The following is a 23,314-nucleotide window of genomic DNA, read 5'->3' on the forward strand; positions in this document are numbered from 1 at the left end:
AGAAGACGGCTAAACTGTCTACAGTCACCAGCAAGCTGGAGAAAAGGGTGGAGGATGCGGAGGGCCGTGCCCAGCACAGCAACAATTGTGTGTTGAGGTTCCCATATAGGGTTGAGGGTGGCTTCGCGGAGGTCTTCTTGGAGGACTGGGTCAACGGCAGCTTTGACCATAGGGCTTATTGGAGTTCTTCATGGTGAAGCTGGCACACAGGGCCCTGGTGCCTTCTCGCCACCTGGTGCCCCACCAAGGGCCATCATTATCAAGATCTTGAATTACCGTGACAGAGATTGTATTCTGCGCACTGCCAATGCCTCTGTTCGAAAACAGCAAAATTGCCATTAATCTGGATTGCACCAGAAAGGTGCAGGAGCAGTGGAAGTTGTTCTTGGCTGACAAGCAGAAACTGCATTCTCTGCTTCTGATGTACATGCTCCCCTCAAAACTGAAGGTCATTTTACAAGGGAAGGCACACTTCTTTGAACACCTGCAGGAGGTATGGGAATGGCTGGAGATGTGGGACAAAACAGCAGCCCACTGGCTGGGGAGCATGTGCAATCTGGCTCGGAGACTGAGCCTGCTCGTGGTTCCTGGTGCATCTGCCCCAGGGGGGTCACCGGAGGCAGAATCTTCAGATTCACCTTGAGTGATGATCCAGGAAGATGGCACCATGTAGGTCAGGAGGAGAAGATCCGTGGATGCAAGGGTAGAGCACTTGGCTCTCTCATTGGCAGGCCTGGAATCAGGCACCCGCAGTGTTGCTGTAGACACGTTTCTAACTGACTTGATGCAGAGTTAATCCTACTGTTAAGATTATAGTTCCCTCCTACTTACTTGATGGGCAGGGGGAGTGATTGATGAGGCTGCTGCTGCCTGTGGGTTGTTTGCTGGCCTCTTGTAGGCAGTGTGGCGTGGGCTGGCTGCCTGTCACAGCTCTTTCCTTCTGTGAATTTCTCTGTGTGAAGGGTGCTTGAGATTCTCGTCTGGAAAGGGATGACCTTATGATAACAGCAGCATGGCGGAGTCCGAGTTCCCTCCAGGAGATCGGGTGCCCTACCTGGAGTGTGTGTTCCCGTGGGGAGTTATGTGTATGGGGTATTCTCCCTGTTGGATGGGGTGGGGGAGGATGTGCTGAGCCTGGCATATGCATAGGATGGATCTATGTAGGCTTATTGTTGCACTATGTTTGTCCATGGGAGGGAGAGCATTGTTTGTTATTGTTCTAATGTTGACTGATGCAGGGGGGTTCGCAATGCTATTGGAAATGAAGGGTTTCCTAAACTTCTACATCACAGGTATGGGAGATGATCATCACTTTTGACGTTGAATGTCTGCGGGCTAAGGTCCTACACTAAGCAGTACAGGGTGCTGTCCTTCCTGAAATGTCATAAAAGCAGCTTAGCCTGTCTACAGGAGATGCCCTTTGAAGATGCAGGGGCAGAGCGACTAGCTAAAAAGTAGAGGGTCAAGTCTTCCATGCCTCCAACTCCATGTAGGCTCAGTGTGGCACTGAGTATACTGTTTTCCCTTGCTTATGCTGAGGCTGATATTGAGGGCAGGGAACGCTGGGTGGGCAGACTGTGTCTCTGCTTAACACCTATGCTCCAAATGTGGATGATACAGGATAAATGACTTGGTTAGTCAGGATGCAGATGCACCTCTATTTTAGGTTGGTGACTTTAATTGTGTGATCGACGGGGACCTTGATAGATTGCTACCCAGGATGGGTAGTAAAACCCACACGACTAAAGCTCTGAGTGAGGTAATGCATAATCTGGGGCTAGCCAATGGTGTTCGCTTCTCCTGTTGCAGAAAGTGTATACATGCCACTCCCTAAGTCACAAGATATACAGCAAATTGGACAGAGCACTGGTGGCCTGGGTCCCCATCACTGAACAGGTGACTGTCTCACATTTTGCTAGATTCTTGTCTGCCACTCCCCTGTTTGTTTTACAATGAAGTGGATGGGGGCTGCAGCACAGAGACCAGTGTTGAGAATCCTGGTTGAGGTCCTCTTAGACGTGGAGTGTAAGGAGGCACTGTCTCAGGCATTGAGTGGCTATATAGAGCTTAATTCGGGTTCCAGAGCATGTAGGGCCACGTAATTGGAGGCTATGAAGGCAGTGTTGCAAGGGACCTGTCTGAGGTTGACATGCGGTGTGCAGCACCATCTATAAAAGGAACTTCATGTGGCAGAGTCTAGTCTGGCTGGTCTGCAGGCGCAGGATTTGTCCCATCTGGTCTCACATAGAGATGAGACTGAGGTGAGTTAGCGAATAACCAATATATGGGATAGACTGGACAAGTATACATTGAAGCAATATCGTCAGCTGTTGAATCAGGAGGGTGACAAGTCGGGCAGGTTGCTAGCCTGGATTCTTCACAGGGAAATGACCAATATCTCATTTGATTACATCTTAGTGTGCCATCGTGACCTCGAGGGTGGACATTGTGACTGCTTTTTGGTGACACTTGGAGGGGGTGTACAGTGCACACCTGCAAATAACAACTGGCCTGATTCGGGCTTTACTGGACTACATAGAGTTCCAGAGTGTTAGGCAGTGGAGGCTGAGGAGTTAGATTCAGGACCCGCAATGGATAAGTGCGTGCAGCGCTGCAGATGCTCAGAAAATCTAGGGCTCCTGTGGTGGACAGGTTCATGGCAGAGTTTTATTAAGTGTTCTTGGACACCCTCATTTTTTTTTTTTGTAAAACCGTTTTTATTGCAGAACAATGTAATAAGCAGCGTACATTCATAACATTCCTGCACCGCTATTGCCAGTGCCATATCTTACATGGCTATTTAGGCAGTCGTACACAGCTGGTGAGCCCACATCCCTGAGGCCGGGCAGCGGTGGCAATGAAATCACTGTATTTAACCATATTTCAATCTGTACATTTGCCGCGAACATAGTAGGGTGTCTGCATTCCGCTTTGAAGTTTCCTCCCCCTTTCTCTCCCCCCATCACTTCCCCCTCCCCAGTCCCTATCCCCCAGCCCCCTCCCTCTCCACCCTCCAGTGCCCACGCCTACGACTGTTACTGTTCCCGGCCTTAATGTATAGTCTGGGGTACATCTCAAAGGTACATAACCATTTACTGTGTTTGTGTGGTTGGAATGCTCCGGGGAACAACATCAGGCTCAGAGGGCGCCTCATCCTCCTCCGCCATGCTGCTGCGCAGGGCCTGCACCAACCCCTCCCACGCTGTGGCCGCCGCCAGTGCTCTATCGTCAGCCCTACGAGTCGCTAGTTGGTATCTAAGCGTGCTTTCACTCGCCGCCCATTTCTGTAGTTCCTTTATCCACCTCCCATGTGTGGGGCCCGCCTTCGACTTCCAGAGTCTCGTCACCTCTCTCTTTGCCAAGAGGAGGCCCATATCAATAAATTTACTTGTGGTCTTGTTCTTGGGCGTATGAGGAAACCAGTGCAGGACACAAACCGCCTTGGTGTATTGCAAGTCCCTGTCCGTCACCTCAGTCAGTGTTTCGCCCACTTCCCTCCAGTATGCGCGCAGGTGAGGGCAGTCCCATAACATATGTCCGAGCTCCGCTCCTACAACATCGCATCTAGGGCACGCCGCATCCGCCACCCCGAAATACTTCCCAAGTTTACCCGGTGTGAGGTAGGCCCTGTGGAGGATATAAAAGTGTATCAGCTGGAAGCGTGCGTTCCTGGTACTTTTCCTGGCCCTCCGCACTATACCCGCCCACGTGGTGTCAGGGATCTCAGTTTGTATATCCAGTTCCCATTTTGCCTTCAGCGCCGCCAGCGGCTGCAAGGTTTCGCGCAACATTCTGGAGTACAGACAAGTCACCGCTTTATAAGTGCCGGCAGACATCATGGTATACTGGCAAGCCGCGGATGTAGTAGGCTCCAGGAGCCCCTCTCCCCAGTGCGCCTGCATCGCTCCCGTCACCGCCGCGTGCATCAGGTAATCTCCCCTCGGAAGATCGAACCGCTCCTGCAGAGTTTGATAAGGGATCAGCGCCCCCTCTTCGTATAAGTCGCCCAACATTTGGAGGCCCGCCTCCTCCCACACCTTCAGTCCCGACCAGTCTCCACCGTGCGGGAGCGCCGTCACCATTCCCAGCGGAATCTCCGGCGCATACGGGCGTCGCACTCCCGCCCGGCGCTGCGATCGATTCCAGCAATGCCGGAACGTCTGCTCCTCCAGGGACAAGTCTCCAACAACCAGCCTCTGCTGTAGCGTAATATACGCCAGCACATGGCGAGGGGTGCCTCCCTCCCTGTCCTGCTCCGGCCCCCGGTACACCCGTGCCACCTCTTGTGTAAAGATCTGTAGCTGCGCTGCCAGATAGTAAAGCTCAAAGTCAGGCACCGCCAGGCCCCCCTCATCTTTCGGCCGGGTCAGAGTCGCCATCGCAACTCTGCGCCGTCCCGTGCCCCATAGGAACGAGACTAATAACGATCGCAACTGTCGGAAAATAGAGCCCGCTATCCACACCGGTAGCGTGCTGAAATAAAACAGGAGACGTGGCAACGCTATCATTTTCAGTAACGAGATTCTCCCCGTCACCGAGAGCGGGAGTGTGGCCCAGAAGGACATGCTGCCCTTCAGTGCTCGTATACAGCGCCCCACGTTGCCCTCCAGCATATCTGCGGCAGAATGGTATATATGTACTCCGAGGTATTTAAGGCAATCAGGCTCCCAATTGAGCAGTGGTTGGACCGCCGGTCGCGGTTCGCCTTGGCGCAACGGGAACAAACAGGTCTTGGACCAGTTCACCCGTAGTCCAGAGAACCTGCCAAACCTCGCAAGAAGCCTCTCCGCTCCATCCAGCGCACCCGCCGCATTTTCCAAAAACAGGAGCAGATCATCTGCGTATAATGAGATAAGTTGCGGGGACCCTCTGTAGACCAGCCCCCTGTAGTAACGGCCTGTTCTAGCCTCCGCCGCGAGGGGCTCTATTGCCAGCGCAAACAAAAGCGGGGAAAGCGAGCACCCCTGCCTGGTGCCCCGGCCCACGCGGTACTGCTGCGATACCAGAGATCCCACCCTCACCCTAGCTACCGCCGGGGCGTACAGGACTTTCGTCCAACCGATGTATCCTTCCCCGAGGCCGAAACGCTTCATGGCTTTGTACAGGTAACCCCACTCCAGGTTATCGAAAGCCCTCTCTATATCTATGGATAAGACGAGTGGCGTTCGTGTGTCCTCCTGCGGGTCCCCCAGCAAACGGATAAGTCGTCGGATGTTGGCAGTGGTGCTCCTCGCGGGAATGAACCCCGACTGGTCACTATGAACCAGTCTCGGCATGTGCCGCAGCAACCGGGTCGCCAGTATGGTGTTCAGGATTTTATAATCCGTCGTCAGCATCGACAGCGGCCTATAAGAAGCGGGGTCCGTTCCCTCCCTTCCCGGCTTCAGCAGTGGGATCATCAGGGCCTCGCACATGGATTGTGGCAGTCTACCCCTTGTCTTGGCCTCCCTATACACCTCCTGGAACTTTGGGGCCAGTTGGTCCAAATATCTACCATAAAATTCTATGGGCAAGCCGTCCAGGCCCGGGGTTTTGTTCCGCGCCATTCGGTTCACTGCCCCCCTGATTTCCGCAAGGTCTATATCTCCGCCTAAGGCCTCCGCGTCTTCCCGGTTGAGTCGCGGCAGTTGCAGCCCCTCTAGAAAGCCGTCAATATCCTCCTCCAGCCCCTCCAGCGCGCTTTTGTAGAGCGTCCCATAGTACGAGCAGAAACTATCCAATATGTCCATCTGAGCCGTGACCACTCCGCCTCCCCCCCTTTCTAGGGCCAAGATCGGTTGGTTACGTTTGGCGGGATTGGTCAGCCAAGCCAACAGCGTTCCCGCTTTGTCCCCCTCCGCGTGTGCCCTCACCATATAATTCTTGTAGTCGAAGCTGCGGAGCCTCTCCACTTCAACCGCCACCGCCTCTCTAGCCTCACTCACCGCCTCCTGGAGCTCGGGGTGACCAGGCCGCTCCACCTCAACCGCCCTCAACTTCCCCTCCGCCTTGTCCAAGTCCTCCAACAGAGTCCTCCGTACCCCGGCATATTTCCCTATGCAATGTCCTCTAACAACTATCTTGAAAGCGTCCCACTCCATCGCTCTGGACGCCGTGGACTCGCTATTCTCGTCAAAGTATTGGGTAATCTTTTCACTGAGTGCCACCCGGTATGGTGGGTCGTCTAGTGTATCAGGCCTGAGCTGCCACGTTGGGACCCTCTAGACCTCAGTCATCCAGTCCAACGTCAGCAGCAAGCGATTATGGTCGGAAAGTGTTCGGCTTAAGTACTCTGCGTGCGCGACTGACTGTAGCACGGTCGGAGAGCCCAAGAAAGCGTCCAACCTAACATGGAGGTCATGCAGTGATGAGTAATATGAATAGTCCCTCGTTGTTGGGTGCTGAGCCCTCCAAGCATCCTCCAGGCCCCACCTCCCCTGCCACTTGAGCCTACGCTTCGCTAGCCGGTGTACCGGGGACGCCTCCAGAGGCGGGTGGGACCTATCAAGCGCAGGGTCTGCTATTCAATTAAAGTCTCCTCCCAGCAGGATAGGACCCATCAAATAACCAGCCAGCACCCCAGAAAGTTTAGTGAAGTATGGCCCTTGATCCATATTAGGGGCATATACGCTACATATCACTATGTTCCGGCCCCTAAGTTTACCCTCAACAGCCACATATCTGCCCTCTGGGTCTATCGTGTGCCTAACTACCTGGAAGGGGGTCCCCGCTCGTATCCAGATCAGAGTGCCCCTCGCAAAAGCGGAGTACGTGGTGTTAAATAATTGCCCTCGCCATCTACGCTGCAGCGCAATGCCCTCTTGCTTCGTTAAGTGCGTCTCCTGCAAGAGCGCGATCTGAACACCCCTGCGCACCAAATAAGCGTGAATCTTATGCCTCCGTGTCATGGTGTGGAGTCCCCGTACATTCCATGTCACACATTTCACCATTCCAGTATTAGCCATAGTCCCATGTCAAAGGCCAGGTTGCAACACCCCTCCATGTCCAGTCGCAGTCAGTGACACTGTCCCCCCCGCCCCTGAAGAACCCTTTACCCCCCCACCAACCCCCCTGCCTCGAGTCTCCCCAACTTCTCTCGGCCCCATCCCCCCCAGAACAGGACCTAACTTCGAGAATGCAGCTCCCATCCAAACTTGAGGAAGAGCGACCGTGCTCAACCGCCCACCTTAGCCGTAGTCTGCACTGCGGCGGCCTTATGGGCCTCTAGGGTGCGACCCGGCACCAAGGGCGGCAACCACAATCCCGTCCCCCCGCCCCCCAATCCCCCATTGTCACTCACGGAAATCCGATCAGTTCCGCAGCCTGTCTCATCCTCGGGAAGGGCCGGATCCCCGGCCCCTCCGCACCGGCCAGATGGGAGGGCTTCCCCCTCAGCCTTCAACAATTTCTCCCGAGGTCTGCGGGGTCACCACTGGGCCCCTGGCCCCATTAAGTTTCCGACTGGTCTGTGTCCGAGCTCGTGATGCAGCTTTCCGAGCCCGACCCGCGGGTCGACTGGGTCGCTGCCGTTCCCGATAGGTCCACCACCGCTTGCAGAGCAGCTCTCCTCTCTTCTTCTGTTTGCGAGTCTGTGGGTCTTCCAGCTCTCCGCCTCTGCTGCCGGAGCCTCCGCGATTTCCGCACTGGCTGCAATCGTTGATCCTCTGCCGCTCGGAATCTCGCCCCATCTGTCCCTGCCTTGTGAACGTCCCACCACGCCCAGGCGTCCTCCACTGTGGGGAAGAAGACCGTCGACCACAACTCGCAACATGGCCGGGAAAAGGAGTGAGCACTGGATTCCCCCAGCCCTCAGCTCTCGTTTGAGCGGCAAGTAGGAGGCTCGCAATTTCTGGGTTTCGAACGTGTAATCCGGGAACATTGTGACGCTACTGTTATGCACTCGGAATGGGCCCACATCCCTAGCGCGGTGCTGCAGCCAGTCCCTGTCCTTGTAATGCAGCAGCTTCATCACCACTGGGCGCGGTGGTTGGCCTGGTTTGGGGGGTCTTGCTGGCACGCGGTGCGCCCGCTCCAGTGTAAAGAAGGGCGAGAGTCCGTCCGGGGCCACTTCTGTGCGCAGCCAGGCGTCCAGGTACCCCACCAGGTCGTCCCCATCTGTTTTTTCCGGCAGACCCACCAAGCGAATATTGTTACGCCGGCTGCGGTTTTCAGCATCCTCCGCCTGCCGCTCCAGGACTTGTATGCGATCTAGCGCCTGAACCAACCTCCCCTCCAAGGACTTGCGTGCCGGCACCAGTTCTTGCAGCGTGTCTTCTATGGTTGTGACTCTGTCCTTTAGTTTGCCGTGGTCTGCTCGCAGGATCCCCAGGCCGGAAGCCACTTGAGCTATGTCCTGCTGCAATGCATCTTTTGTGGCCGCTATGGCCTCCAGGATACAGTCTCGCATATGCTGCAAGCCTGCGGGGTTCTGGGTGGCTCCGTCTCGCGCCTCCGATTCCGGCACCACTTCCCCTCCTTTAACCCTGGGCTTGCCCATCATGCAGGCGCTTCCGCCGATCGCGGTTCTCTCGCAGCACAGGTGCCTTCCTCCAGGCAGGTCTCCCTCAGAGTTCACAGGGGTGCGCCCGGGTGCCAGTCACCAACCTCCAGGTCCGTCGCAACGCTGATCGCCTCTGTCCCAGGGACTCCGCCGCTTCGTAGGCCACTCAGCGTCCTCGCGCAGGGTGCCCTCCAAGCGCGTGGGTAAGCGCAGCCCAGCAATTCACCACCTCAGGGCCCGCTCCCCGGCGGGTGTCTCCTCTCGCACCCCCGGCGCTGGCCGCTCCTGCTACAGCCAGCCGACTCGTCAATGGCCGCAGGACGCAGAACTCCGCCGTCAGGGCGCCCGTCCTCCTTCCAGCAGACCCCCCTTGCAGTCCGCTACTTCAGCCCTCGCTGGGGGCCCCGCCACTCAAGAGAGGCACAAGCCGGCGCCCCCCCGCCGCCGTCCTCAGCCGCTCTCGTGCCGGTCGAGCGTTGACCCAGTAGCTGCAGCGCCTTAAGTGCCCCAGGTCTCGCCCCCACTCAGGCTTCCGTCAAGCAGTGCTCCCCTCGGACTCCGCAGGCTCCCCCCAGGACAGGGGACACAGTCGTCGTGCCCCCGGCCGCTCACCTCCTTCGTGTTGCGAGCAGCACCGGCCACCTCTCCCGCCGCGCAGCCGCCAGTCTCTCACGCCAGCTCCGTTAGTGCCTCCGCTGCCTGGGTCGCGGGTCCGCTGTCCCAGCACGGGGTCGGCCGGGGTGTCAGTTCTTCTACGGAGCTGCAGCTGCAGTCTGCCAGTCCTCGCCTTCCCAGGGCAGCGCCCCGCTGCCTCGTCCCGCAGCACCGGCAGTCAACGGGCCTCAGGGTGTTCGCCGGGGTAATCCACGCCCTCCGACGGCCGATCAGCCGCCCGCACAGCGCCTGCCAGCAGGGTTGAGGATCTCAGCTCCGGTCCTTCCCCGCAGTCAGGGCCAGCCCGGCTGGGTCTCCACACGCTGTTCTTGGTCCCACAGGGGCTCCACGACCCAGACCTCCGTCAGTTGAGCGGGTCCGAAATCGCGGCCGCCATTTTAGGCCGGGGCGCTCGCCAGGCCCGTCACTCTCCTCAACCGGCCAATCGCCCCAGAAGCTGCACCGGAGGACGTCCTGTGGATCGCCGCTGCTTGCCCCGCACTCAGCGTCGCTGCAGGGGCCCGGTGCGTGCCGGATTCCGTGCGGTTATCAGGATATTCGTGGGGATCGGGAGCGGAGCCCTTCGGCATCCAAGCCACGCCCCCTTGGACACCCTCATGCTTTTTTTTTTCGAGGTTTACCTGCAAGCCAAGGAGAAGGGGTCCTGCCACCCACTATGAGAGAGGGATACATCTGTGCTCCCCACCTGCAGCAATTGTATGAGGAAGCCCTCTCAGGCTATATCCTGCCCACCTCTCAGGAGGAGGCCCTGCTGGTCTCCCCACTGCAGCCCAGCAAATATTTCACAGAGCTCAGCTTCTATAGGCCTTTGGGAATGCTGAACATGGATTACAAGGTCCTGGCTAAACTTCTTATGACCCGTCTGGCACCCCTGATCCCATATGACATACTAACAGCTGACACTGGCCTTCCGCCAGGACAGTTCCTCTGATATAACTCCTTACTGGCGATGCTGACCTGACGCTGGGGTGACCTGGCTGCTGAACCTCTGACTGATTTAGTCGTGCAGTACTTGCAGGTCATGGAGACGGCTGGCACCTGGCGTGCTGGTTGGCCACCTCCTTGTGAGTGCATGCTGTGCCCTCACTTGCTACCCTGCATGCTCAGTGGCAGGGAGACCTAGATTGGCCCTGCACGGAGGCAGTGAGATGCAATTTTGGAATGACCCACCAACGTCCCACACAATGCAAGGTTCTATATAATAGACAGGGTCTACCTCACTCCTGCAAAAGTCAACCAATATTTTGACCGCACCTCTATGGCCTGTCCCCAGTGCACCCTGGTGGTGGCAAACATACCTCCCATGCTATGGTTTTGCCCCTCGTTACATAATTACTAGCTGGGTGTTTTGACCAGGCTGGTGACATGCACGGCGCAACTCAATTTGCAGACTTGGGATGCATGAATGTTGGGTTTGTTCTCCTGGGCCAAGAGGCACACAGCGACCTCTAGGTTCTTAGACCTGGGCCTCCTGATGGCTAAGCATCCTATCACCAGGAGGTGGAAATCCCCATAACCCCCATCACTACAGGCGTGGACACAGTTCTTCCTAGTATAGGCACAGGCGGAGGGAGTGGTGCTGCGGATCAAGGACACCATGGGTCTGTGCAAATATTTGCTGGTCCCCAGCTGGAATGCGATGCTGTTTGATCTTAGAACCCTTTTGCCTGGGGAATGCGGGATGCTCCTGGTTTGTGAGACCCCTGAGACACAATAGTGGTTGGTGGCTCTGTATCACAGTAGGAGTTGTGCAGCCGTGATGTGCCTTACCTCCTCAGGGCCTGCCTGGATTTTGCTTCACTCTGATGCATTTTTGTTGTGATGTTTCACTCTGATGGATGGCATGGAGGGGGGTACTGTAGTGATTTGAAGATATGGGCTCCAGTCGATTATGTAGTTGTTATTGTTGCGTTTCTCTTATATACAGAATCTTTTCTATCTTATTGCAAAGATATGCATTGTCAATCCTCGTAGGGCTTGTCTGAGTTCCTTGCAACCTTGCTCAACTAACTATATAGTCGACAGTTGATATGTGAATGTAATTTTTTGATTTCAGATTTAATTGATTACTTGCCCCCTACACCTGTTGTAATTTGCTCCTGGCAACGCTGTAACAACAATCATTCAATTTCCTAGACTAGATCTGGGACCACGATCCCGCCTTGGTTTGGTTGGTACAGACATGGTGGACTAAATGCACTTAAATTAAACCTGAATAAAAAGATATTTTTGTTTTAAGCCTATCCTAGGGGGACTAGGTGAGAGGGATAAATAATTCTTATTGTTCATTCGAAGAGTAGTGCCTTCTAAATTATTAAAATGTCCTGGGTGGGGACAGGGAAGATCCGGTCACATATAGGCCGCTTACCATGATAAACTCAGACATAAAAGTCTTATGTAAGCTTTTGGCCAACCACCTGAACCCAGTGATGAGTGTCCTGATGCATGAGGTTTATCCCCGGCCGTAATACGGAGATGAACCTTAGGAGACTGGTACACGTGCCTCAAGTAGAGGAGGGCCGCCAGGAAATGGCGTTGATATCTATTGACCTGGAGAAGGTTTTTGACACTGTGGATTTGGGGTACCTGCCTAAGGTCCTGCGTTAAGGGTTTCATGCCACAGTTTCGGGCGTGGCTCAAGTTACTCTATACTGGCCGAAGTGGCAGGGTCCAGGTGGGGCAGCATGGCTCAGAGGCATGGGAAATTTGGGTAGGGGACTCAGCAGGGCTTCCCACTGTCTCCTCTCTTATTTGCTCTTTTGATAGAGATTTTGGAAGTGAGGGCTCATTGGAAATTGCATTGATGGGGCATAGAGTTGGGGGCGAAGTGGGATATCTAATCGCTATATGCGGATAATGCTCTGTTTTATCTTAGAGCCCCCAGAGAATCCCTCAGTATACTGCTGGGACTACTGGATGAGTTTTGTTGCATGTCCGGCTTGTGACTCAATCATAGGAAATTATTACTGTTCCATTTGAGGACATTGGTGTGGACTCCAGTGAATCATCTGTCTAAAATAGGCTTAGGTGGGAATTGGACCACTTCCGCTATCTGGGCGTGATGATTGCACACATGAAAGAGAAACAGCTGCAGCTCAATAAAGGGAAGGTGATGGGTTTGCTGCATTTATTGGAGTCCTTTTGGAACACACTGCCATTGTCGCTCATGGGAAGGATAGATATCTCCTAGATGGTACTCCTACCATGCTGTCTGTGTACCAATCAGAACTCCCTGTGCTCCTTGCCATCAAGAGTGTTTGAAACTAAATTCTTTACTCACCTCATTTATTTGGGATGGTAAGCACAGTCGGGTGTCTTGGGCGAACTTGATGAGGAGTTTTGTGGAAGGTGGCCTGAGGTGCTGTGGCTGGAGTTTTATTATTTTGCTACCACTATGAAACATGCTGTCAGGTGGACGGCAGCAAGTGGGGAAATGAATACTAGTGGGTTTTGTTGATGGCACTTAGTCAAGCATATCAAACACTTTACTATATATGGCTCGACAGACTGCTCATGTGTAGCAGAGGCTTCTGTTTGTTGTGCTTAAGAGGGCGCCCTTCCATCGGGAACTACCGATGTGGATACTCGTTCCAGTTTGGTGCATGGAGGCCAGCATGTCCTTCTAGGTTTGGTGGGATGGGGGCTCTGAGCTTCTGGAGGGTTTGTACCCCAACAAGCTTTTTATCTCCCTTGAGGATACACAGGCAGAGTTTGCGGTGCGGCCTGGGCATTTTCTACACTACGCTGGATTGGCCGAGCTTGCCATGCAAACCTGGATGTTAAACACAGCAGCTGGATCCGATGACACGGCATGCTCCACCTCGGTCAATCAATCAATCAATCAATCAAGAAATTTGTATAGCGCGCTACTCACCCGGAGGGTCTCAAGGCGCTTGAGGGAGGGGGGTCCGCTACTGCTCGAACAGCCAGGTCTTGAGTTGCTTCCTAAAGGAGAGGTGGTCTTGGGTCAGACGGAGGTGGATGGGGAGGGAGTTCCAAGTCTTGCCTGCCAGGTAGGAGAAGGATCTTCCTCCCATGGTGGCTCTTCGGATGCGTGGGACGGCGGCGAGGGCGTGGCTTGTCGATCGAAGCTGGCGGGTGGGGGTGTAGAAGGTCAGGCGGTTGTTGAGGTACCTGGGGCCCAGGTCGTGGAGGGCCTTGTGTGCGTGGGTGAGGAGGCCGAACGTGATTCTCTTGTTGACAGGGAGCCAGTGCAGGTCTCTCAGGTGTCCGGAGATGTGGCTGTGTCGGGGGATGTCCAGGATGAGTCATGCGGAGGCGTTCTGGATGCGTTGGAGTCTTTTCTGTAGTTTGGCTGTGGTTCCGGTATAGAGGGTGTTTCCGTAGTCCAGTCGGCTAGTGACGAGTGCCTGGGTGACCGTCTTCCTGGTTTCGGTGGGAATCCATCGGAAGATCTTTCGGAGCATGCGTAGGATGTTGAAATATGATGATGAGACGGCGTTGACTTGTCTGGTCATCGAGAGGGAGGAGTCCAGGATGAAGCCCAGGTTGCGTGCGTGGTCCGTTGGTTTGGGTGCGCTGCCCAGGGCAGGGGGCCACCAGGAGTCGTCCCAGGCAGAGGGTGATGATCCAAGGATGAGGACTTCCGTCTTGACTGAGTTCAGTTTCAGGCGGCTGTTCATCATCCACTCGGATACGTCTTTCAGCCCTTCGTGTAGGTTGGTTCTGGTGGTGGCTGGGTCGTTGGTGAGGGAGAGGATCAGCTGGGTGTCATCGGCGTGGGTGATGATGTTGAGGTTGTGTTGGCGTGCGATGGCCGCGAGGGGGCTCATGTAGATGTTGAAGATGGTGGGGCTGAGTGATGATCCTTGTGGTACGCCGCAGATGACTTAGGTGGCATCGGATCTGAACGGGGGGAGGCGGACTCTCTGGGTTCTTCCGGCGAGGAACGAGATGATCCACTCTAGTGCCTTCTCTTGGATTCCGATGTGGCTGAGGCGCTGCACTAGGGTGCGGTGGCAGACAGTATCGAACGCTGCGGAGAGGTCCAGGAGGATGAGGGCCGCTGTTTCCCCGTTGTGGAGCAGGGCTCGGATGTCATCAGTGGCTGCGATGAGGGCGGTCTCGGTGCTGTGGATGGCTCGGAAGCCGGACTGTGAGTGGTCGAGGGATCCGTTCATCTCGAGGAAGCCGGCAAGCTGTCTGTTTACGGTCTTCTCGATGACTTTGGCAGGAAAAGGGAGGAGCGAGATGGGTCGGTAGTTCTTGAGGTCGGTGGGGTCTGCTGATGGTTTCTTCAGGAGGGCGCTGAGTTCGGCATGCTTCCAGCTCTCCGGGAAGGTGGCGGTGTTGAAGGAGCAGTTGATGATGTCCCGGAGTTGGGGTGCGATGACGGAGTCGGCCTTGTTGAAGATGTGGTGGGGGCATGGGTCGGTTGGTGATCCGGAGTGGATGGTGTTCATCGTGTGGATGGTGTCTTCAGTGCTTACCGGGGTCCAGGCGCGGAGGGTGGTGGTGGGGGGCGTGGGTTCGGTGGTTGGGTGTGTGGTCTGTGCGCCGAAGCTGTTGTGTATGTCTGCGATCTTGCTGTGGAAGAACGAGGCGAGTGAGTCGCAGAGGTCTTGTGAGGGAGTGATGTCGTTGTTTCCAGCGCTGGGGTTGGAGAGCTCTTTGACGATGCTGAAGAGTTCCTTGCTGTTGTGTGCGTTGTTGTCTAGTCGTTCCTTGAATGCTGTCTTCTTGGTGGTGTGGATCAGCTGGTGGTGTTTGCGGGAGGCGTGCTTGAGGGCAGTCATGTTGTCTGTGGTCGGGTCTTTGTGCCAGGTTTTCTCGAGGGTGCGGCAGTTCTTCTTGGAGTTCTTGAGATCGTCGTTGCTTGGAGTTCTTGAGATCGTTGGTCAGCTAGAACCACATCTAAAACAAGTCTATTCTGTTAAGTGACCATGCGGATTGATGCTTGTTCTTCGGTCAAGTTTCCTAAGGCCGCTGTTGTCTGATTAATCACTGGCTCCATTGTACGAGTGAGGCGACGGATCAGCTTGCTGTTTTGTACTGGGCCAACGAAGAAGAAAAATCCTTTATTAAAGTCTGCATATTGTTCCCATGTGGTCTCTGTCTGATCGACTACAGAGACATCGATGGCACGTTTTCTCCTACTACCAACATGGTGATTGAACAATTACAAATCTTGGTGGTATGTTGGGGGAGCTAGAAACACAGGTGGTAAAAGATACCAGACCAGCCTGAAGGTAGGAAGTAGTATGCCTTAGCTCCACAAACAAAATAAGTATGACGTGATGCGAGGAAGCTGCTTCGGCACCTCGTGGACATTTGCAACACTGTAGTACAGTTACTGTGACCCATTAGCACATTGCCTGTACTCTGTACACAGAGGGGGGCAGTAGTCCGAACAATAGAGAGAACAGGTGGCCCATTTCCTTTAGCCGATCTAGAGTTTGGATACACATATTTTGTTGCTGCATTTCCTCTACTATATTCTTCCATCTCCAAGATGGTCCCCTTTGCTTGTGGGTCCCCATCTTCATTGGGATAGCATACTTTATTCAGTTTGGCGTTGAGGTTAGCCACATCCCATGTTTCTGAGAGGTTAAATTTATAGGAAGCATATAGAAGCTCAAACCAAACTTGGCATTGTGAGAAAATGGCAGTGTTGGCAACGGGATTCCTTTTATGTTCTGATGAGGAGGAATCTTGCCACAAACCTAACAGTTAGTAGCATTAGCTGGTGTGTCTGATGCAACATTTGCAGTAATGAATTGATTCTCAGATTTTGCCGATATCCCTGTTCATGTTGCGGCAAATCGAAATGATGGTGTTCCTTTGTAGTAGGCGATGTAGCAGTAATGTTGAGCAAGAAAGCCCCAGGCATTACTTCCTCCACTACCCACAATACAGCAGCGATAAGAGCAGCAATCAAAGTCAAACCAAGGATGCAAAGTGTACAGCCATTACACATTGTCGCAGCAATCCCCTCCTTCTCCCTAGGGGGGATCGTCTTTCAGTAAATGACAAGAAAGGTAGCGCCCTAAGAGTCCTGAGTGGACGTTGGTTTCTTCACTGAGGTTGAGATGAGTAGCCACTAATAGGCAGACCCCCCCTTTGTAGTCAGACTTAACCACTCAGGACAATAGCTTCACTTGTCTTGTTTTGCACTGGAGCGCCTTTCTTCCTGGGTCGGAGTAGGTACCTGAATGTACCAGGGATAGTGTGATCTGGAAAAACTTCCTCAGTTCTTTCAGGTGATGCAGCTCGTCCTGTCTCTGTGACCAAAATGTCTCGATGATCCTTTAATGCAGCCGGGTCCACTAACGTGTGTGGAACCTTCTTGCAGTGGCTAGCATGTATCCAGTTTTTCTTGTTGGTCACTTGGATTGTGGTTCGGGTGGCAAGGAGGACCTGTTCCAGACCCCTCCAGCTAGGTTCTAAACAATTCGTTCACTGAAATAGTTTGACCATTACATGGTCACCTGGGCGCAAGTCATGTCCGTCACCTTGTGACTTGTCCAGGAAAGCTTCTTGAACCTGCTGATGAATGGAAAGTAAACTGTCAGTTAACTGAGACATATAATCACTCATTAATGTGTGAGGCATATAATGTATAGGGCGAGGTTTAGGAATCCCCCAAATATTCATGGGCCTGCCAAACACAACCTCATATGGGGTAAGCCCAGAGCGTGTATGAGATATTGATCTGATGGAAAGCAGCGCTATGGGCAATGCATCAGGCCATTTTAAAGAAGTGGAAGCCTGTATTTTTGCCAATTTTAGTTTCAATGTAGAGTTATAACGTTCCACCAGGCCTGCTGACTGTGGGTGAAAAGCAGCTTGGAATTTCTGCTTGATCCCTAGCCCTTTCATGACATACTCAACAACCTGTCCAATGAAATGGGGCCCGTTATCACTCCATAGGACCCGACAGGCACCAAATTGAGGGGGAAACTCTTTTAGGAGTATTTTTGCAGTCGTGAGGCCGTATTGTCTTTCGTAGCATATGCCTCCACCCATTTGCTGAAGGCGCAAACTATTACTAAGACATATTTAAGGTTATTGCAGTGCTCAAACTGGATGTAGTCCATCTGAAGGACCTCAAAGGGTGCAGATGGTGTTGCGAACCCCCCTGCTGGAGTTTGCGTTCCCTTACCAGGATTGTACTGAAAACAGACCAGGCAAGACTGGACCATATTTTTAGCGGTAGCAGCAATGTCAGGATGGTCCCAGACTTGCATAAGCTGCTTTGCTATTGAAGATGCGCCAACATGGGCTGGACCATGTGCCATATGAATTGGAGGGTATAGGTATGCAATGGGCAACTTCCATTTAGTTACATCTTTGCTACTCCAACAGCCCTCATCATCCAGTGCTCCTTCTTTGGACCATTGGTCTAATTCATCAAAGGAGGCAGATTGTTGCACATCCACCACTTCCTGTCTAGCATCATGCCAACGCTCAGCTTGCGACTTAACCACATACATAGACATGGTGCTTCACTACGTTGCAGTTTCACGGGCTGTACACTCCGCAAAGGCATTACCTGCTCCTATTTTGTCTGTCACCTACTTGTGTGCGCTGCACTTGACAATGCCTATTTCCTTAAGATAGGTTAAGGCAGTAAGAAGATTGTGCACTAGTTCTCCATGCACTATCTGTGTTCCATGTGAAGTGAGAAAAATGCGTTCTTTCCACAGGCGGGCAAAATTGTGGGCTACCCCGGACGCATACTGACTATCAGCGTAGACATTGACAATCAGGTCTGTACTAAGCTCACATGCTCTGGTTAGAGCGATCAATTCAGCTGCTTGAGCTGATTTCTGTAGGATATGAGCTGTCTCAACTATTGTCTGAAGTGTCGCAATAGCATAGGCAGCAGATGTAGTGCCATCAGGCAATTTCAAACATGACCCATCAACCAATAACTCCGCATCAGTATTAGAGAAGGGAGTATCTTCCAGGTCAACACGATCTTTTGTTTTCTCTTCAGTAAGAAATATACAATCATGTGACTCTTATGACTGAGGCTAAGTGGATGGAAATGGTAACAATGTAGCTGGATTTAATGTCAGGCATCTTTTCAACGTGATATGGGGCAAAAAGTGTTAATTCATATACTGTCTAGCAAGCACTGGTCAGATGTTGCGTTTTTGTTTGATTTAGCAGAGCATCAACTGAATAGGGTACTAACACAAGCAATTTGTGTGATAGAACTATTCCTTCACTCTGGCGTATGGATACAGCCGTTGCTGCCACTGCTCGGAAACATCCAGGCAGCGCGCGAGCGACTGGGTCGAGGACAGCTGAAAAATATGCTCACAGGCGTTGTTTCTCACTGTGTATCTGTGCTAAGACTGAGAGGGCACAACCTTCCCTTTTATGTACATAGTGTGTGAAAGATTTAGTGTAATCTGGGGTACCTAATACTGGTGCAGAGCAAAGGGCTTGACGTAACTGTTGGAAGGTGCTCTGGCACTCAGCAGTCCATGGGAGGGGCATCGGGATGTCTTTGGTCAAAAGGGCTAACAGAGGTTTGATAATATGCGGAAAACAGGGGATCTACTGCCTACAAAAGGAAGTAAGGCTAATCAATGCACGGACATCTTTTTGAGTATGGGGTACAGGAGTGTCTAGAATGGTCCGAATGTGATCTGGTGTGAGCGCACGTCCCTCTTAGACAGGAGGTGACCTAATTAGGTAACTTGCTGTCTACAGTATTGCAATTTATTTCTAGAGACTTTGTGATTATGTGATGCACGAAATGATAATAGTAACAATGTACCTTCTTCACATAGTTCTGGAGTATCTGCAGCAAGCAAAATGTCATCTACATACTCAATCAGAACCACCCTTTTTGGTACGGGAAAGGAATCAAGTTGTCTCTTTAATGCTTGACTGTAAATACTGGGACTTTCTGTGTAGCCCTTTGGAGCTCTACAGACCTGAATGATCTGTTTTTCAGTGTGAATCCAAACAGATTTCGGCTTTCCGGGTGAATAGGTATTGAGAAGAACGCATTTTTCAAATCAATCACGGAATGTGGTGGCAGTGGGAGGGACCATAGTGAGGAGGGTTGTTATGTCAGAAACTACTGGATATTGGGGCACCACTATTTTATTAACCACACGCAAATCAATAATGAACCTGTAAATCTTAGCATCAGTGTCCTTGTTCAAAATAGCAAGGATAGGACTAATGCAGGTATTATAGGGAGCCTCTTCCACCACACCTACTTTAATCAAATCCTGAACAATACCTGCTAATGCTTCCTCGCCCTCTCAAGATATCTTATATTGGGGCAAACGAGGCAACGAGGCATCCTCCCTCACTTGAATTTGTACAGGTGAAATAACCATTTGACCCACATCTGCGGCAGAGCTACGTCCTCATTGATAAGGCAAAATCTATCAACTATTGGATAGTTGTTATTAAGGGTAACACATACACCATCTGGGGAACAGCATTTCATAGCACAAAAATATTTTAGCCTATCGATACCTACAATGTTATCTGTAGTGTTATGGGAGAGGAAGAATGGACATGTTGCAGTGAATCTATCTAGTCTGAATTCAAGTGGCTGTGATAGTGGGCTAGGTGTAGGTGTTCCGTCGAACCCTATCAATGTTATCAATGTGCCAGACAGGGGAGCCCTAGGAACCAGTCTTTTAGACAGGGCACTATGGGTAGCCCCTGTATCAACCAGAAATCGATCAGTAGATCCCAAGACATTTGTGTCAACATAGGGACCCATTTGATCTACTGGCACCTCAACCGGTCCCACACCCCATCCTAATCATCCCTATGCATAATTGAAATGTGTGGGTGTGTCAGCAGAATAGTCAGTCATTTGGTACTGGTGTTGTTTGTCAAAAGTGTTAGGGTAGTTTGGTCCTTGTTCAACTGCCTCAAACCAGGGTGAGCACTTGCTCCTCCCCTGCTTCCTACGTTCCCTCTCACACTTCCCCTTCCTCGCTGGTATTGTTGGCCTTGCAAAAGGGGCACTCAGAATGCCAGTGCCCAGTCTATTTACAATAGGCACACTGATCAGGAGAACATTCGCCCGAAAGGAGAGGGAGTGCTCCGAGTGTATGCATTGCACGCCCGCTACCTCCACCTCTCCTAAATGGTGGACCATACGCCTGAGCCATCATAACCTTTGTTTTTAAATCAGTAACCTTTTTATCTTCCCTTCCCTTCGCTTCATGTTCCTATTGCTCATAATATTGTGCCATTGTCAGAATGGAAACTGGGGAGGACGTGGTCCAAGCACTTTCACTGTTCTTGAGCCAACTAGATATTTCAGATAACATATTAGCAACAAATTTGTCAACAAACAGGTGTTTGCCTGTCTCGTCAGCCAATGACTTCCCACTAAAATCATGAAATGTCTCCTCAAATCTTGAAAAGAAATCAGAAACGGACTCATCCTTTTTCTGTTTACAGGACGCTAACATAGTCCAATCTATTTTCTTAGGGGGTATGAGAGTTTTTAATTTAGTCACAATAGCTTTAGGAAGATCTAATATCTCCTGTTGGGGCTTCTGGGCAGGTTCACTGTCTGCATCTATTTCTTCTAATTTTTCCCAAGTGTCACCAAATGCCACAGCGTATTTAATTATACATATTGTTCTCCACATATCAGGGGGCAAAATAAGCCCAAAGAACATATCTATATCCGCTAATGTCATAGTGCAAGAGCTGATAGCTCCCTCCACCTCCTCATAGAAGGCGGCGGGGTTTTTCCGGGGGTCGGGCAAGGCAGTCTTAAGGGCCATAACATCTGCTCTACTCCAAAGAGTGTAGACCCAATTATATATGAAATATCCCTTTGCATCTTCGGAAGTCTTATCATCATTAGTTCCCTCACCCTTCGGGGGAACATACAGGGGTGCGGCTTCACGCATTGGTCTCATTTCAACTTTACTACTAGTAGGATTGTCCTTGCCCACCGAAACATCTGTTTTCTCTGTCTGAGACTTTTCTTTTTCCATGACATTGCACTTTCTAGCTAATACTTTCTCCTTTTGCAGTTTTAATGTGTCATCCCATAATTTATCCGCTCGTCTAATTGTATCAGGTATGTTTTTGAAAGGGTAAGTCCCATCTCCTAACTGCTTATAATCTGTATTCAAGTCTTTTGGGCCTGGTTCGTCAGAGATATGTTGCCAATTATATAATACATCCCAACAGAACTTTTCTAAAAAATATAACTGTTTTGTGTCTTTCCAAGCCTGAACTGTAGATTGTCGCTGTAGGAGCCCGACTAGATTCTTCTCTAGCACTGCCCTTCAATTTATCTTTATCTTCGCTAGACAGAGTAGAGCGAGTCTGCCGCATAGATTGCTGATCTTTGTCCATATCTATTGAGGGGGAGAGCTCCTCATCAGAAGCACCACCCTCAGGGGCGATTGGAACGGGGGATTTATACGAGGGTGGGGGTCGCTCTAGTATGATGCAATCATCATGAAGCGTATCAAGTATTGGAGAGACAGGACATATAATAGGGTACTGGCCATTTACCTGCAATCAGCGTTCTCTATCTTTCTTTTCTATTACTTCCTGCATTTCCTTATTTCTTAATTCAACACCTTGCTGATATATCGTCTTCCACTGTTCTATCTTCACTATAGCTTCCACTTTCTTCGCTCTCTCTCGCACTTCCTCATCTCTCATACGCAAACAATCAAACATATCCTGCCTACTCTTTCTTTTGAACAGACACTGTTCCACGTACTGAACTTTCTCAAAATCAAATGACCCATTCACTGGCCATTGTAGGTCGGGTTCTTTCTTTGTGTATTTGTCCCACAATGAGCCATACATTATGGGACAAATACCATATTTTATATACATATCTCTATTCGGCGTCCCTTCTGGAGGAGCCGGCTGACTTTGTTCCAAAACATTTCCGGCACTGCAACAGCAGCACCACTTACGAATTTTACTAAGAGCAGGCATGTTTTAACAAATATATGTAAAATATTACTATCCAAACAAGCTTCAGAAGGAGAACAAATCCCCACAATACCTGCTTTCAGTCTTTGCAAAGAATGAATACCAAAACCAAACCAAACAATCAAGAGTGCCGCATCAGCGACCTTACCAAACAGAAGTCTTAAACTCCCACCTGCCGATAGCTGGTTGACCTAATGGTCACTGGAAATTTGCCAAAGAAGCTCCAGTTGAGACCGGCCACCACCTGGAGGGTCAAGTCAGGAAAACCAGAAAGTTCACGTTGGCTGCAAAGACAAATGTCTTCTCATGCAGTGCATGTCCTCAGTGATAATTTCGATCTTCCGTCAAGACCACTCCTTCAGACAGCCATGTCTCCTATGGGGCCCCACTTTGGGCGCCAACTGGGGAAATATACCCCTGTGAGGGCACACTGGTGCAGGGTCACCCTCTCGTCCACGGGTCCGAAGACTAACAAAAGAGAGATCGGCACTGAAGTGAAGTAAAACAAACCAAGTTTATTAAACACTCATGAGCGGGACCGCATCCGAACAACACCCACAAGTGTTGTGGGAGGAAGAACATTGAATGCAAAAACCATCACCCTTATATACTGTTTGTTGCAGTGTAATCAATACAGAAGAAACAAGTTTAAGCCCGGAAATAGCTATAGGCAAACAAGAGCAAATGGGTGACCAGGTGGTCAGGAGATGAGGAGGGGGAGTATGGAATGTTTATGGTAGCAATAAGTAATCATTTGATAACATCTGAGACCAGGTGCACCGGCAGCTGCAGCCCCCAGCACATACATCAGATTGACCATATCAGAGAGGTCAGCTAAAGTTAAGGACACAGGATGGGTGAAAAGGCGAACTGCAGAGAGTAAAATTAATACGACAGAAATGAAATGGACGCAACAGTCAAAATGGCTGCCGCTTATGCTAACATAGAATTTACACTTTTCCACAGGGACAGCACTTGGTTTCTTAGTTGTATAAAGCTGTGGTGAATGATGTCGCTAGTCAACCTTTGAGTGTCCAGCTGGCCTGGGAGATTGGTTTGAGTGCTCCCCTAACGGAAGCTTACTAGGCCCGAGCTTGTGTCCTGATTAGGGCCATATATGGCAATGCTTGCTCTAAACTAGTCCACTTTAATTTTTTCCAACACACTTATGCCCCTACCTTTACACCGAATGGCCTGGACTTACTCGGATGCATGTCCACGCTGCAGTTTTTTGTA

This window comes from Triturus cristatus, chromosome 3_2 (assembly GCF_964204655.1).
Source record: "Triturus cristatus chromosome 3_2, aTriCri1.1, whole genome shotgun sequence".
NCBI lineage: Eukaryota > Metazoa > Chordata > Amphibia > Caudata > Salamandridae > Triturus > Triturus cristatus.